Source organism: Mustela nigripes, chromosome 9 (assembly GCF_022355385.1).
Source record: "Mustela nigripes isolate SB6536 chromosome 9, MUSNIG.SB6536, whole genome shotgun sequence".
In the NCBI taxonomy this organism is placed as follows: domain Eukaryota; kingdom Metazoa; phylum Chordata; class Mammalia; order Carnivora; family Mustelidae; genus Mustela; species Mustela nigripes.
Window position 1 is genome coordinate 26,709,072 of NC_081565.1, and position 15,355 is coordinate 26,724,426.

At 39.1% G+C, this 15,355-nt stretch overlaps 1 non-coding gene across 1 annotated transcript; it reads right to left on the reverse strand.

Moving 5' to 3' along the window:
* Window positions 1-9,656: 9,656 nt before the first annotated feature.
* LOC132025206 (U6 spliceosomal RNA) lies at window positions 9,657-9,763 on the reverse strand. The gene has a single exon (XR_009406472.1). It is a non-coding gene; the product is annotated as a U6 spliceosomal RNA (small nuclear RNA).
* Window positions 9,764-15,355: the final 5,592 nt, after the last annotated feature.

Sequence of the window (15,355 nt, forward strand, 5' to 3'; positions counted from 1 at the left end):
CATATTGGTTTTGTCTCTGGATCACCTGGAAGCTTGTGGGTGAGGTACAGTGGGTATCTTATGTGCTCATGTCTGCACCAAGAATGCTTTCCCCTCCTGTGGAAACTCTTCAGGTGACTAAATAGCCTCAAATGCTCTAGAGTTTTCCCTGCGCTGGGAAGCGCACTCTCCCCTCCATTGCTCCCCACCTACACCCCTTTACCCCCCACTCCTGCCCCATTTTGCATCTTAATTTATCATTAGGCCCTAAAGTGGTAATGTCCCCTTGTGAAAACAGCTCCCCTAGCTTCTGCATGGAGCCCCTCTTCCTGCTGAGTTCTGACTTCTGGGTATGGCACTGGGCTGGCATACGTGCTGCAGCTTCCTACACATCTTTGTCTCTTTTCTGGCATGTGAGCAAAACCACTTCCTCATCCTCACATGGAGTGACTCCCAGATGCCCCACATGCCAGTTCTTCAAATACATCAGGCATGGCTGAAATCAGTTAGGCTCAAGTTGGGACCCCATTAAAATGATAAATGTTTTTCCAGTTCTTTCCAGTTTACACAACCTTTTTATAGAACGTTCTTTCACTTAATCTGTGAAATAGTCCTTTGAAGTACTTTTGTCTAGGGGCTCACTTTATGGGGAATATAACATGTCGAGGCTACTTAATCTTGTATGTGTCAGAGCTGGGAACTTTCAGTACTCTTTTTTTTTTTTGGAATATTAGGCCCCCTCTGTAATAGGATCACAATGCCCAAGACTTAGATAGTTGAGGGGGATGTGGATAAGGTAAAAATGGCTGTCTTCATACCTGGAGTTGGATGCAACTGGCAACACTCAGTGGTGATTGAAATCTCTGATAAAGCAATGGCTAGAATTGTGCAGTCCAGGCAGAAATGGCTAGACTGTCTTCCCAAGAAGCTTATGAGGCTTTTCTGTTCTTTTGGCTGGTCTTGATTTTTTTCATCTGTGCTCAACAGCACTTGGCTAGGACATATCACATAGTTATTTTTGTGGGTCTTTTATCATGCTTGTTCTGCTGTAGGTTAATTGAGGGCAGATACCATGTCTCTGGGGTCTTTGTGTGCTCCATAGCAAGAGTTTTGAATATAGTAGATACTCAGTAAATGTTGGAGGAATGAATGACTATTTCTTCATGTTTCCCACTTAGGTTTCCAAGTGGGTAATTCAACTGTAGACGTATCTTTTGGGCATGGTGCATGATCAGGCAGAATAACATAAGCCTATTGGTCTCCTTCCTCATTTCTGTGTCTTTATGTTGCCCAGCTACTCTCTTTTGAGCCCACTGATGTATTTCACTTCCGGTTGCCCTCCTTTCCTGACCCCCACCTATCATTTCTGAGACTAAACCAATTGAGGAAGTAGACCAACCACCTCAGTACCATTGGTGGACTTGAAGGCTAGTCATTCTCCCAAACTTGGACTTTGATGGTCTAGTGACATGTTCTCCAAGTGACATCTGTCCTCTTCCTGTCCATTGTTGGCTTGAGCCACAGAACTGGCTTATTTCTGATCTCTAGTTCTTCTTCTCAAAGGCACTGTCTCCTGTTAGGACTGGACATTGGCCCTGAACTCAGCCTGAGACTGAGCCCTGACATCTGATGTAGCACTTGCCAACTGTTTTCCTGCGGACAGAAGCCTAGATCTATATACCAGTCTATTACTGCCCATGGATGATTTGTCTACAAATAACTCCCCACCTGTCTGTCTGCCTGATGGGGGTGGGGGCAGGGCGGAGGTGGAGGGGGGAGACAGGATGCTTGGATTATTCTCCATTGTGCTCCACTCATTTGTTTGGACCAGTTGTTTCAGTTATGCTTGAGCTTGCTGTGTCCTCTGGCCATTGTGCCTCACCCATCTGGCTGCCAGTCTGGTATTTGCCTTTGCAGCTGGGCCTATTCCTTCTGCTAAAGATCTGTGTATATACAGGGCCAGGATTTTGTTTTGTCCTCTCTGCCTGTTTGGCATGGCTGTGAGATGCCCATAGTGCCTTGTGCATACCCAAGCTAAAAATCCATTTGATTTCATCTTACTGTGCTGTTTAAGAGGTTTGGCATGGAAGAAAGATTGAAACTAATTGGGTAAACTAAAGATTAATGATTAGGATGATTTTTATTGATCTGGCCTGTTTCTATTATTATCAATTTTTTGCCCACATTCAGATTCCAAATATTGCCTCCTAGGAAACTAATATACTTGATCTAACTCAAGTCAGATATATCTTAGTCATAAGGGTCCAGTTTCTTTTTGGAAGGCGTCACTTCACTGGACTAGATTTCCTACACAGTCTGGGAAAATACACCTTGGTAATCACCGTTTGTGGGTCCTTTTAACATAATTGTTGCAGAAGATTTAGTCATAGCTTTCTTAAAATAGCAGTAAGTTGTGGTAACATCTTTTTATTTTTTTAATTATTTATATATTTATTTGACAGCGAGAGAGATCACAAGTAGGCAGAGAGGCAGGTAGAGAGAGAGAGAGAAGAAAGCAGGCTCCCTGCTGAGCAGAGAGTCTGATATGGGGCTTGATCCCAGGACCCTGAGATCATGATCTGAGCTGAAGGCAGTCTTTAACCCACTGAGCCACCCAGGTGCCCCCTGTAGTAACATCTTTTTAAAGAGTGAGGCTCCATAGCTCAGGGGTTAGAGCACTGGTCTTGTCAAGAGTGATTTGGTTCAGATAAATTAATGTTCCATCTAGAAAAACAGGTGAAGGGTTGCAGAATGAAGAGAAGTAGGGAAGAATCATGTTATGGTTTGACAATAGTTCATCGTCAGGACCTCATTCCTGAGGGAGAAAGAAAGCCATTGGGTTTGACAGATACCACCATAATTAAGTATTATTGCTTTGTAAGGAGACTGAGTGACAGGATAGCTCAGAACTTCCTAAATCCACCTCAATTCTATGAGATATCTCCACTTGGTTTTCTAGTGGACATTTCAAATCTAACCTGTTCCAAACTGAACTTCCTGATTACCCTTCCTGTCCATCATTCCCCTCCCTCTTCCCATCTCTCTTTCAAACCTGCTTCACTCTAAGCCATCTTATTTAAGTGTGTGATGGCTTTCTCCTTTGAGTGGTTCAAGTCCCAAACCTTGAGCTCATTGTTGACTCTTCTCTTTCTTTCACATATCATATGTAAACCTATTGGAAATTTTGGGAGCCTCACTTTAATAATTTGAGAATCTGACCATTTCCTACCATCTCCATTGTTACTTCCCCAGTCTTAGCTATCATGGTCTTTTCCTTGGTGTACAGGTAGGGCCTCTTAACAGGTCTCTGGTTCTACCATTGCCCCTCTTCTTCCTTCCTGCCAGTTCATTCTCAACGTAGTTTTTAGTTGCAACCATGGCTCCTCAAGTCTGTTATAGTCCCCCAGTTTACCCAGAGTAAAAGCCGAAGTATCCATCATAGCCTGGAAGATCTTCAGGCCCTCAATTAGCTCTCTGATCCCATCTCCTATCACTTTCTCCTTTGTTAACTTTACTCTGGCCATGCAACCCTTGCTGTTTCTTGAACATGTCAGTCATGTTTCTGCCTTAAGGCCTTGGCACTGGCTGTTCTCTCTTTCTGGAATGTTCTTCCCCCAGAAATCTGATATTAGCTATATCAACTTCCTCTCATTCTTTGAATCCTTACTTAAATGTTACCTTCTCAATGAGGCCAATAGGACCATCTTTTTAAATACTGCCACCGCCCTGCTATCTTTTCTCATCTTTCTTACTGATTCTGCTTCTTTCCTTGTAGTACATATCACCTTTTCACATACTATAATAACTTACTTATTATTTCTGCTGTTTATTGGAAAACTTTTAGCACAGAGTCTTGCCCAGAATATATTGGCAACAAAGGTTAATTCTTGTTTTTGTTTGTTTGTTTGTTTTATCAGAGATGAGGACTTAAAACATTTTTCTAGTTTAGACTTGCTTTATAAAATGTAGAACTTTCTTAAGCACCATCTTTTTTTTTTTTATTGTTGAAGTGAGAGTCACATAACAGGAAATAAAACATTTTTAAAGTGAACAAATCAATGGCATTTAGTACATTCACAATGTTGTACAGCATTTATTTTTGGACATACCTTTATGTATTGTGTAACAACTTCCAAAATATATTTGAATCAGCAGTACCTTTAAACATGGTCTCCCAGCGATTTCTTTTGTGCCACAAATTTAAAGATAAAAAAATGAAACCACTCTGACAACATAGATTGTCTGAACTCTTGACTATTTTACAGGAGGGAAATCTCAAACCAGGCAGCTTGATAAAGAGTTAAAAAAAAAAAAAAATCCCTCTGTTTATAGGCCTTAAAAAAAACAAACAAACTTATGTGAAGTTCAATGGTTTTGTTAATTGTTTCAAGATTTGGGGTGTTTTAAAGTGTGTTGTAAAAGCCCTCCCTGATGACAAGAGAAAACTCATTAACTAGTTCTTCCCTGTTGAGATTTTACTTAAAAATATAAAATGTAAAAGTTTATGGTAGGACATTCTCAAAACTGCAGATTTAAACTTATTACCACTAGAAAGGAAAAAAAGTAGAGATAATATTGATGCATCCCTGCTTTGTTGAGCTAGGTCTGGCACCGTACATCTCCCTCCCTTTATTCTCTCCTTGTTCCTTTAGGACCCTTATAAGGTTAATTCAAGAAAATTCATGGAAGGATACATAAGAAATGATTAAATTTTTGCCACTGCAGAAGAACTCTGGGGGTAGTAGAAGGAAGAATTATAATTACGTAATATACCTTTGTGTACTGTTTGAATTTTTACCTAAGGCATGTATTACAGTTTCAGGAAACAAACAAACAAATATAACAACAACAACAATAAACTAAACTTTTGTTTAATTCTCTGAGTACCACATAGTTCTGAGCATTTATTATTCAGAACTCTTTGAAGTGATAGAAGCCCATGTAAATTGGCCTCCACAGATAAGGGAGGTGGTTTACTGGGTCACAGAGCAGGGATGGGGTAGTTTCTAGAACTACAGGAAGAACTGCAAGAAATACGGTCTCGGGGTAGAATTAAAGCCTCCATGCTACCAGGAATTCTTTCTCCCGCTCTCATTATCATTTCTACTTGCATTTTCTCCTCTTTGCATATTGCTGCCAGATCTCTCCTGCTTTTCAATATGGACATGGTTGCTGGTACTCCTAGCTTAGGAACCGCAGAGAGGGGAAAATACCTTTCTTCCAGAGTTTCTATTTCAGTCTTGATGAAGCATTCTACTGGGTTTTGTTTGTGTCACATGCTTCACCTTAAACCACTGCAGGTGCCAGAGGAGTTGGTCAGACCTGGATAATTTGCCCAGTGCATGGCCAGGGTAGAGAAATCTCATAAGAGAAGGAACATGTGAAAGCATTTTGGAGGAAAAAAATAAATTACCAGTCCACTACAATCTTCTTCTTGACTGCCCAGTCTAATACGTTCTTCCTGTAATTAGTATCCTAAGAATGTTCCAGGCCAATACAACATAGCCATCATACAGATCCCTAAAATACATTCACTCTCTCCTGATATAGCTCCAAGTCCAAATCCCTGGGAGATCTTCCTTCTTCTCAGGAGGGTTTGGATGAGACTTTTCTTGGTTCAGCTATGCATGTGTAATTGAGGAATAAAATATCCTCAGTGAAAAGCTCTAATTTAGGAAGGATTAAAAGGGGAACACAATCTGTGGTGGTAATCTTTCTATGATAAATATTACTTCTTACTGAGCAAGAACAGCAAAGATTCACCTATCTGGCAAAGGAATGAGTTTCTTAGACACACATTATGGCAGCTTCAGGTTCTCCCAAATAAAAGGAATCTTACCAACGTGAAGTCCTTATGCAGGGCTAGAGGTCAAGCTTTCTTAGTCCCTCTGGTACTTCTCAGATATCCCCATTCCAATATCTGGAGCTTCAGTCTTTTTAAATAAAAGCATTTATGTTGTCTATTTTAAAACACTGTAAGTAGAAATGGTTTTGCAGTAATGTTACATATATCTATTCATTTAATGTTTAACTTGTATTAAAATGGAGATCCAGACTTTTCTGTCTTTACTGTTTTGAATTAGAAGGAATCACTCAGCTCATTTTTGAGTAGTGGACATGTTCCTCAAAATAGAATATATGTGTTTATCCATCTCACATATATCACATGTATTTATATCTATATATCTCCTAAATACATCTATAGATCTGTATCTGTCCCTTTCTAGGAAATAAAAATTTAGGCAATTGTATTTTGAAGACTGTTGTTTCAAACATGCTTTCATGCTATTGAGGAAGAGGTGGGTGCTACTGGTTTCTTATCCTTCTCACCCAGCTTTGATTTTTTTTCATTGACCGTATAAGTTCTTTCCAATAATACTGAGTACAGTCATTAAGGACTTTAGTGAGGAGGTGGGGGAAAGGGGGACTAAGGCTTCAGGTATGAAAAGATGAAAGGGATGTGATAAGAAAGTAAGAAGGGTCATTGACCCACAGTCCAAAAAAATGGCTTAAGAAAAATCTGGACTAGCGAATTCAGAAAACTTGTGTGCTGGGCCTTGTCTTTGTGCCCTGGAGTCATCTTGGATCAGAAACTTTTCCAGCTGACTGTGCAGTATCTATAAGACTGAAAGCCTTGCATTACCTGTTCCCAGGACTTGTGAAGATCAAGCGTTCAACCTTTATGAAACCTTGATCATTTCACGTCAGATATCTTCCAAAGCTTTCCTTCCAGCAGAAGCAGTGCCTAGTTTTCCAGCTTATACTGTAATTCTGTGTCTGCCACTGGCTACCCATTGTAGTGTCCCTCCTAAAATTATTAGATTAAAGGGGATCCCTAGGCCCTCAGGGAAATGATGAGGAATTTCCACACTGAGGCCCCAAGTCGTAATAACAATAAATGGATTTTTTCTCAGTCTGTTTCAAGTCAGACAACATGGAACTGAGTTTTTTCTTTCCTCTTTCTATTGATATTTTGCCTAGGGTTGCAAAGAGATTCAAGATAAAAGTTTAACCAGCTGATTCTCCACTGTATATCTCAGTCTGTTAACTCATCATCTAGAGTGGAGAATGAAGATGGGAAGGTTGGAGAACATCCTAGTTGACTACAATAATCATTCTTTTCTTTTTCTTCAGATTTTAAGTAATCTCTATGCCCAGTGTGGGGCTCAAACTCATAACCCTGAGCTCAAGGGTCACATGCTTTACCAACTGCACCAGCCAGGCACCCCTAAAATACTCATTCTTAATTTCCTTGGTGTTTGTTTTTTGCAACTCTCTTTTCTGGGTCCAAATAATTCTCAGAGAAGAGGAACACTCAAATTAGCTCAAGTAAAATGGTATGTTTATTATATGAGTCTAACACTTTTTGTCCTGGACATTGAGGCCCAGGTGTAATAGGTATTTGTGGAGAAGAAATGACCTAAGAGGGTAAGCAAAAGGGAAATAAAGACTAAGGAAATAAGGCTGCTCTTTTCCTGGGATCATTTGGTCTTCTCTGCTTCTGTCTGTTGTGGTTTTCCTTGTAGAGCATGGACTTCTTATTCATGGTGTCTTTGATCCTGTAGTTTCAGCTTGGTTTAGTGTCTCACAGTGGGAAGAAGTAGTTACCCAGAAGGAAACTGGAGTGCTACTAGAAAGGGAGAGTGAATTCTGGGCAGACAAAAATGAAAAATTTACACGATAATGACCTATCTGTTCAAGTGAATTCAAGTTGGCTGAATGGTTTGTCATATCTGAAGTAAAAGTCACCAGGCCACCAAAACCCTAGCACCTACCCCTATCCTCAGAACTGGAAGATACCCAATAAATGATTGCTTAGTGGGTAAATGAATGAGTGACTGGAGCTGAAGGCAGGATCCATGTCTGATTAATTTGATTGATCTTTGTAACATTCATAAAGCACCTGATATACTTCTTTTTGTACGTGGTAGGTGTTCCAAAAGTATTAATAGAATAATCTCACTTCCCTTGTTCTGAGTCTTTACTTTTTAAAGTGGCAGAATCATTGTATGGTCTCCAAACCAAAGTAGAGTATATAAGACAGTTCACTGTGTATGAAAAAAAAATTATTACCTGTCTCTGTGTTTATCTAAATAATAAGAAAAATTAACTATTACTAACATATAATAAACAGCTTGACATTGGTGCCTTCACACAGTCAAATGTGAAGTATAGTTCATAGAGTGCTCTGAGGGAAGAGTGAGGTTTCCATAACACGGAAGGTTTGACCAATTATTTTCTTGTGGGTATTGGCTTTCAGCGTACTGTGATTATATTGCAGTTCATATGGGTTAAGGTGGATTCAGAAAGTAGTATGTTATATGGTTTAAATTAAAATAACAAAATGAATAAATTTCTTGAAAAGATATCTCTAAAGAAATTATGAATTTAAGGTAATACCTAGTAAGGAAACAATGAACAAAATGGCTGAGCAAACAGATCTGCTCCTGTTATGAGTTCTTTGTGACCCATGTTGGGATAAAGAAACAAGGATGATATAGTCAGATCTGATAAGTAGTAATCCAAAAAATTAGAAATTTTCATGGAGCCTCTTGGAACTATGGATTTAAATAATACCATTAACAGTGGACAATGTAGACAACAGTAGACAATTTGACCCAAAGGGTACTTGAGTTTGAGTTTTATCTGTGCAGCTGTCATGATTATTGTGACATTTGGAAATGAAGCTTTCAGAACATTAAAGGCAGAGCTCTACAGCTTTTTTTACAGTGATGTTTTAGTCAGGCACTGCTCAAGTTCACTTACCATAATTTCACTAACTTTATGGGTTTTGCTTGAGGACAGAAGTTAAAAAGCTGCATACTATTAGGGAAACGATCTTCTGCCATAGGAAAAATTGGCCGAAATAATAAGCAAAAATGTGTTCCTTTGTCAGCAGATATCCTTGGGAGATGCCTGGAAAACAATGATGAAGATCTGAAAAAGCAAGCATTAGGATAGATTTGACGTTGTGGGAAGTTTCTGATATGGTTGGATGAAAGTACAGATGTTTCTAACTTGTCTCAGTTTATGACATTCGCTACATTCTGTTTCAATAATGAAATACATGAAAAACTATTCTCTCTGTCTTTCCACTGATGCAGAGATATCCTGGGAAAAATATATTAATTATAAATATATTAATGACTTCTTTAGTGAAAGAAGTGGTAAGGCTAGAGGGACAGAACCACAAGAGAAATATAATCACTGCATCATTCATAGAAAGCTATTGCAGGAAGGAATTCAAAGCTATAGTGCTTAAAATTCCAGGAATTTATGTGCTGAATCTTGTGAAACAGAAAACTTGTACTAGCAAAAATTTTATGATGATCCAGGGTTGGCAGTTTTTTTCTGTAAAGAGGAAAATTGTAAATGTTTTAGGCTTTGCAGGCCATATGGTCTCTGTCACAACATTTCAGATCTACTCCTGTACGGTGAAAGCAGTCATAGACAATATTTATATGAATGAGTGTGACTGTGTTACAGTAAAAATCTATAAAAACAGTGGTGGGCTGGATCTGATCTGAGGCTGTAGTTTGCTGACCCCTGCTTTATAATGAGCAAGGACTAGCCATGAACCTAAGAAGTTCACCATGTATCTTGTATCAAAGCCCTTAAGAAGGGTGCTAAAGTTAAAGATCAATCTCCAATTTATTTATTTATTTATCTATTTATTTATAAATATGGAATGCTTCATGAATTTGCGTGTCATCCTTGTGCAGGGGCCATGCTAATCTTCTCTGTATCGTTCCAATTTTAGTATATGTGTTGCCGAAGTGAGCACAGATCTCCAATTTATTGACCTTTTATATGATGACAGGTGGTGGCCAGTAGTGTGCAATATACCAGATAAATTAAAAGAAAAATAAGGACAAATTAAATAGCTTGTTTCTTCAAGGTGAAAGTGACATTTAATAATGGAAAAAAAAACCCACTTTTTAAAAGAAACCCAGAGGACATTTTTGAAAATGGTTTTTGGGGAATGTTTTTTTATTATTATATTGTTTAGTTGTAGGAATTATATACATTTGTCACCCACATATTTAATAAACTTGGAAACAGAATTTTTCCATATGTTTAATAGTCTCCCAAAGAGTTTTAGTGGATTTTGAATCTATTTGTTAAAAAAATGTAAATATGCAACCCTTCCAATATGTTTGCTGGAGTAGTTTTTTTGGCATCAGGCATAATGGAAATTTATTAGCCAAACTTCAACAAAAACTTCTGTATAAATGGTGGTTAGGATTGAAAAATGAGTATTGTGATTTAGTAAGTGAAGTCAATGAGAGACTGATATTTGGTTCCATTAGGAATTTCTATGTGAAGTTCTTTCTAGCTATGAGAACCATAACAATTAAATGCTGCTATAAACCAAACTTAAACAGAAGCCTTCAAACAGCTATGACACCACATATTAAACCAAGGTTCTAAAAATAATTAGCCATATTCAAATACATTGTTTACAGTTTTTATTTGTTCTACAAAGTAGTGAAATACAGATTATTTAAAGTTATTTTTGAGGATAGCAAGATGGCAGAGGAGTAGGACACCTAAATTTTGTCTGGTACCAGGAATTCAGCTAGATAGTTAAAAAACCATTCTGAACACCTATGAATTCACAAGATATCAAAAAAGAGAATAGTGGCAACACTATGAATAGAAAAATGACCATTTTCTGGAAGGTAGGTTGTGCAGAGAAGTGAATCTGAGGCGATTTATGGGAAGATAGACTATGGTGGGGAGGGAGTGTTCATCAGCTGGCTATCAGCAAGTGAGAGCAGCAGAGCACAAAATCACAACTTTTAGAAGTCTGCTCCCCTGAGGGACATTGCTGCAGTGGCTTGGTAGGGGTTGGAACCCTGGCTGGCACAGTGTGGTTCAGGACCCTCCAGGTCACAGGAAGACTGAGGGTGCCTGATGCCAGGCACTGAGGGTGCCTGATGCCAATGCTCCCAGGTACCAGAGCTGGGAAACTGACTGCAAAGAGTGAGCCGAGGAGTGTACTCTCAGCTCGAGGTTGCTATATACTGTGATCCAAGGCACAGTCAGGCCACTACTCTTCAAGCAGGGACCCAACAAGTTACAGATCTGGGGAGACTCCTCTTCCTCCATTGGGAGGATCAGCATGGGAGCATACTGCAGGAATCTGCTGGGTTTTGAAACTCCAAATAGTCATGTGCCAGAGATGGAAATGCTCAGTCACAGGCCAGTTGAGCATGGAATGTAGCCGAAGACCAGGGAGACAGGAATGATTGGCTGCTTTTCTCTGAGGGTGCACTGAGGAGCGGGGCTCCAAATTCTCTGTTCTTCCAGTGCCATTTTCATTCTTATCCTCAAAAATCCTTAAGGTAACAAAAGTTACAGAGAACAAACCCAAGCAGATTACTTAGCCTGGCCCCTGGCAAGGGCAGTGCAATTCCACCTTGGGCAGACATTTGAAAATCACTGCAACAGGCCCCTCCCCCAGAAGATCAGCAAGAACATCCAGCCAAGACCAAGTTTATCGATTAAGAAGAACTGCAAAACTCCAGCACTAGGACAGTACAGCACATAGAATTCATGGCTTATTTTCCCATGATTCTTTACTCCTTCAAAGTTAATTTTTAAAATTTTCTTGATTTTTTCTTTTTCTATTTTTTCTTTATTTTTTCTTCTTTCCTTTCCCAACCAACTTCTTATCATTTCCTTTTTTAAAATCTTTTTTAATTTTCACTTTTACAGTCATATTCCTTCCTGTCATTGTATTTACCCTTATTTTTGTGTGTGTATATATATATACATATATTTTTCTTTCTTTAAAAATTTGGGAGACAGTTTCTTCTAACAGACTGAAATACACCCAAAATTTAGTGTGTTGCTCTGTTCTATTCACCAGCCTGATCATATTCTTTTTTTTTTTTTTCCCCCTTTTCCTCCTTGTTTCAAGTCTCTACTCATTTGTTTAGTGTGTGTTTTCCTGGGGTCATTGTTACCCTTTTAGCATTTTGTTCTTTCATTCATCTATTCATTGGACAAAATGACAAAACAGAAAAACTTACCTCCAAAAAAAAAAAAAAAAAAAAAAAAAAGAATAAGAGGCAGTACTAACTGCCAAGGACCTAATCAACATAGACATTAGTAAGATGTCAGAACTAGAGTTGAGGATGACAATTAAAAAGATACTAGCAGGGCTGGAAGAGCATAGGAGATACAAGAGAATCTCTTTCTGGAGAAATAAAATCTAACCAAGTATAAACTAAAAAGGCTATTAATGAGGTGCAATAAAAAATGGAGACTCTGGGATGCCTGGGTGGCTCAGTTGGCTAAGCAGCTGCCTTCAGGTCAGGTCATGATCGCAGGGTCCTGGGATCGAGTCCCGCATCAGGCTCCTTGCTCTGTGGGGAGCCTGCTTCTCCCTCTGCCTCTTCCTGCCACTCTGCCTGTCTGTACTATATCTCTCTGACAAATAAATAAATGAAATCTTAAAAAAAAAAAATGGAGGCTCTAACTGCTAGGATAAATGAAGTAGAAGAGAGAATTAGTGATACAGAAGACTACATGATGGGGAATAATGAAGCTGAAAAAAAGAGAGATAAACAATTACTGGATCATGAGGAGAGAATTCACGAGATAAGGGATATCATAAAGTGAAACAATATTAGAATAATTGGGATCACAGAAGAAAAAGAGGGGGGCAGAAGAGATATTGGAGCAAATTATAGAGGAGGACTTCCCTAATCTGGGGAAGGAAATGGGCATGAGAACCCCACCAAATCAATAAAAATAAGTCAGCACCCTGATATCTAACAGTAAAACTTAGATAATCTTAAAAATCTTTAAAATCTCAGAGGCAAAGAGAAAATCCTGAAAGCAACTTGGAAGAAGAGGTAATCTACAATGGTAGAAACATGAGATTGGCAGCAGACCTATCCACAGAGACCTGGCAGGCCAGAAGGGACTGGCATGATATATTCAGGGCACTAAACAAGAAAAACATGCAGCAAAGAATGCCAAAGAGTGCTGTCACTGAAAATAGAAGGAGACATAAAAGTTTCCCGGGCAAACAAAAACTAAAAGAAACTGCAATCATCAAACCAGCCCTGCGGGAAATACTGAAAGGGGTCCTCTAAGCAAAGAGAGAGCCTAAAGGGTACATAGACCAGAAAGGAACAGAGGAAAATACACAGTAACAGTCACCTTACAGGTAATACAATCACACTAAATTCATATCTTTCTGCAGTTACCCTGAATGTAAATGGGCTAAATGCCCCAGTCAGAAGACACAGCGTATCAGATCAGATTAGGAAAAAAAAAAAAAAAAAAGACCCATCGATAATACTATCTGCAAGAAACTCATTTTAGACCCAAAGGCACCTCCAGATTGGAAGTGAGGGGGTGGGAAACCATTAGTCATGCTAATGGACATCAAAAGAAAGCAAGGGTGGCAATCCTTGTATCAGACAAAATAGATTTTAAACCAAAGACAGCAATAAGAGATGAGGAAGGACAGTGTATCATACTTAAAGGGTCTGTCCAATAAGACGACCTAACTATTGTAAATATTTATGCCCCTAACATGGGAGCAGCCAATTATATGAGCCAATTAATAACAAAATCAAAGAAACCCATGGAGAACAATACAATAGTAGTCGGGGACTTTAACACCCCCCTCACTGAAACGGACAGATCATCTAAGCAAAAGATCGACAAGGAAATAAAGGGCTTTGGATGACACACTGGACCAGATGGTCTTCACAGATATATTCAGAACATTCCATCCCAAAGCAACAGAATACACATTCTTCTCTAGTGCACATGGGACATTCTCCAGAATAGATCGCATACTGGGTCACAAATCAGGTCTCAACCGGTACCAAAAGATTGGGCTCATTCCCTGCATATTTTCAGACCACAATGCTTTGAAACTGGAACTCAATCACAAGAGGAAAGTTGGAAAGAACTCAAATACATGGAGGCTAAAGAGCATCCTACTAAAGAATGAATGGGTCAACCAGGAAATTAAAGAAGAATTTTAAAAAGCCATGGAAATAAAAGAAAATGAAAACACAACTGTTCAAAATCTTTGGGATGCAGCAAAGGCGGTCCCAAGAGGGAAGTAACATGGCGATACAAGCCCTTCTCAAGAAACAAGAAAGGTCTCAAATACACAACGTTACCTTATACCTAAAGGAGCTGGAAAAAGAACAGCAAAGAAAGCCTGACCCCAGCAGGAGAAGAGAAATCATCAAGATCAGAGCAGAAATCAAGGAATCGAAGAAAAGTAGGACAGATCAACGAAACTAGGAGCTAGTTCTTTGAAAGAATTAATAAGATTGCTAAACCCCTGGCCAGACTTATCAAAAAGAAAAGAGAAAGAACCAAATAAATAAAATCATGAATGAAAGACGAGAGATCACAACCAACACCAAAGAAATACCAACAATTATAAGAACATATCATGAGCAACTATATGCCAACAAATTAGGCAATCTGGAAGAAACAGATGCATTCCTAGAGATGTGTAAACTATCCAAAGTGAAACAGGAAGAAACAGAAAACCCGAACAGACCCATAATTAGCAAGGAGATTGAAACAGTAATCAAAAATCTCCCAAAAGACAGGAACCCAGGGCCAGATGCTTTCCACTTAAAAGGAGAATTAATACCTGTTCTTCTGAAGCTGTTCCAAAAAATAGAAAGTGTTCAGCTTTATGTACCTCTATGCAGTGATGGGATTTGAACACACTGAAAAGTGAAAAAAGTAATCAATGACCCTAAGATGCTTATAATATAGATGAGGAAAAATCATGTCTGCAAATGAAAAACAAAATGTAATTATTTTCTCAGAGGTACAGAGTAAGATGATTCAGAAGGTTCAAAGGACAAGTGAATCATGTCCTCTTGGCTTTCTGTTGGAAAGGGATATGAGCTAGGTTATAAAGGATATGGAAAGATAAGGACATGGACAGGTATTCAGGGGGAGTTTGAGTAGCGACCTAGTAGGTGAGCCTCTGTTTCACCCTTAATTCCTGACAGCTGGTTCATTCATCACTATATTTGAAGACTTAAGACTGTCCAGACTAGTCTGGACAAAGGCAGTTAGCTTGGCTTTTTCCCTTTCAGATTAGAAAGCTTCCATCATGTTCCCTGGGATCCTGATATTCCTAAGGCTGTGGCCCTGTAGTTTTGGTTTCTGCTGTCCTGGTTATCTGATCATGCCCATTAGGCTTCCTGCTTCTCAGTCTAATATCTCTGCCCTTGCTTTTCCATGAACACACCCATGGGTGCCATTTCTTGCCCTCACCATTGGCCACCAGCTGTTGTTCACACAGTTGGTCCTATTCAGTTAATTACTCAGGCAGCTCTGAGTTGCAGCCCACCTTCCAGTCCTGTCCTCT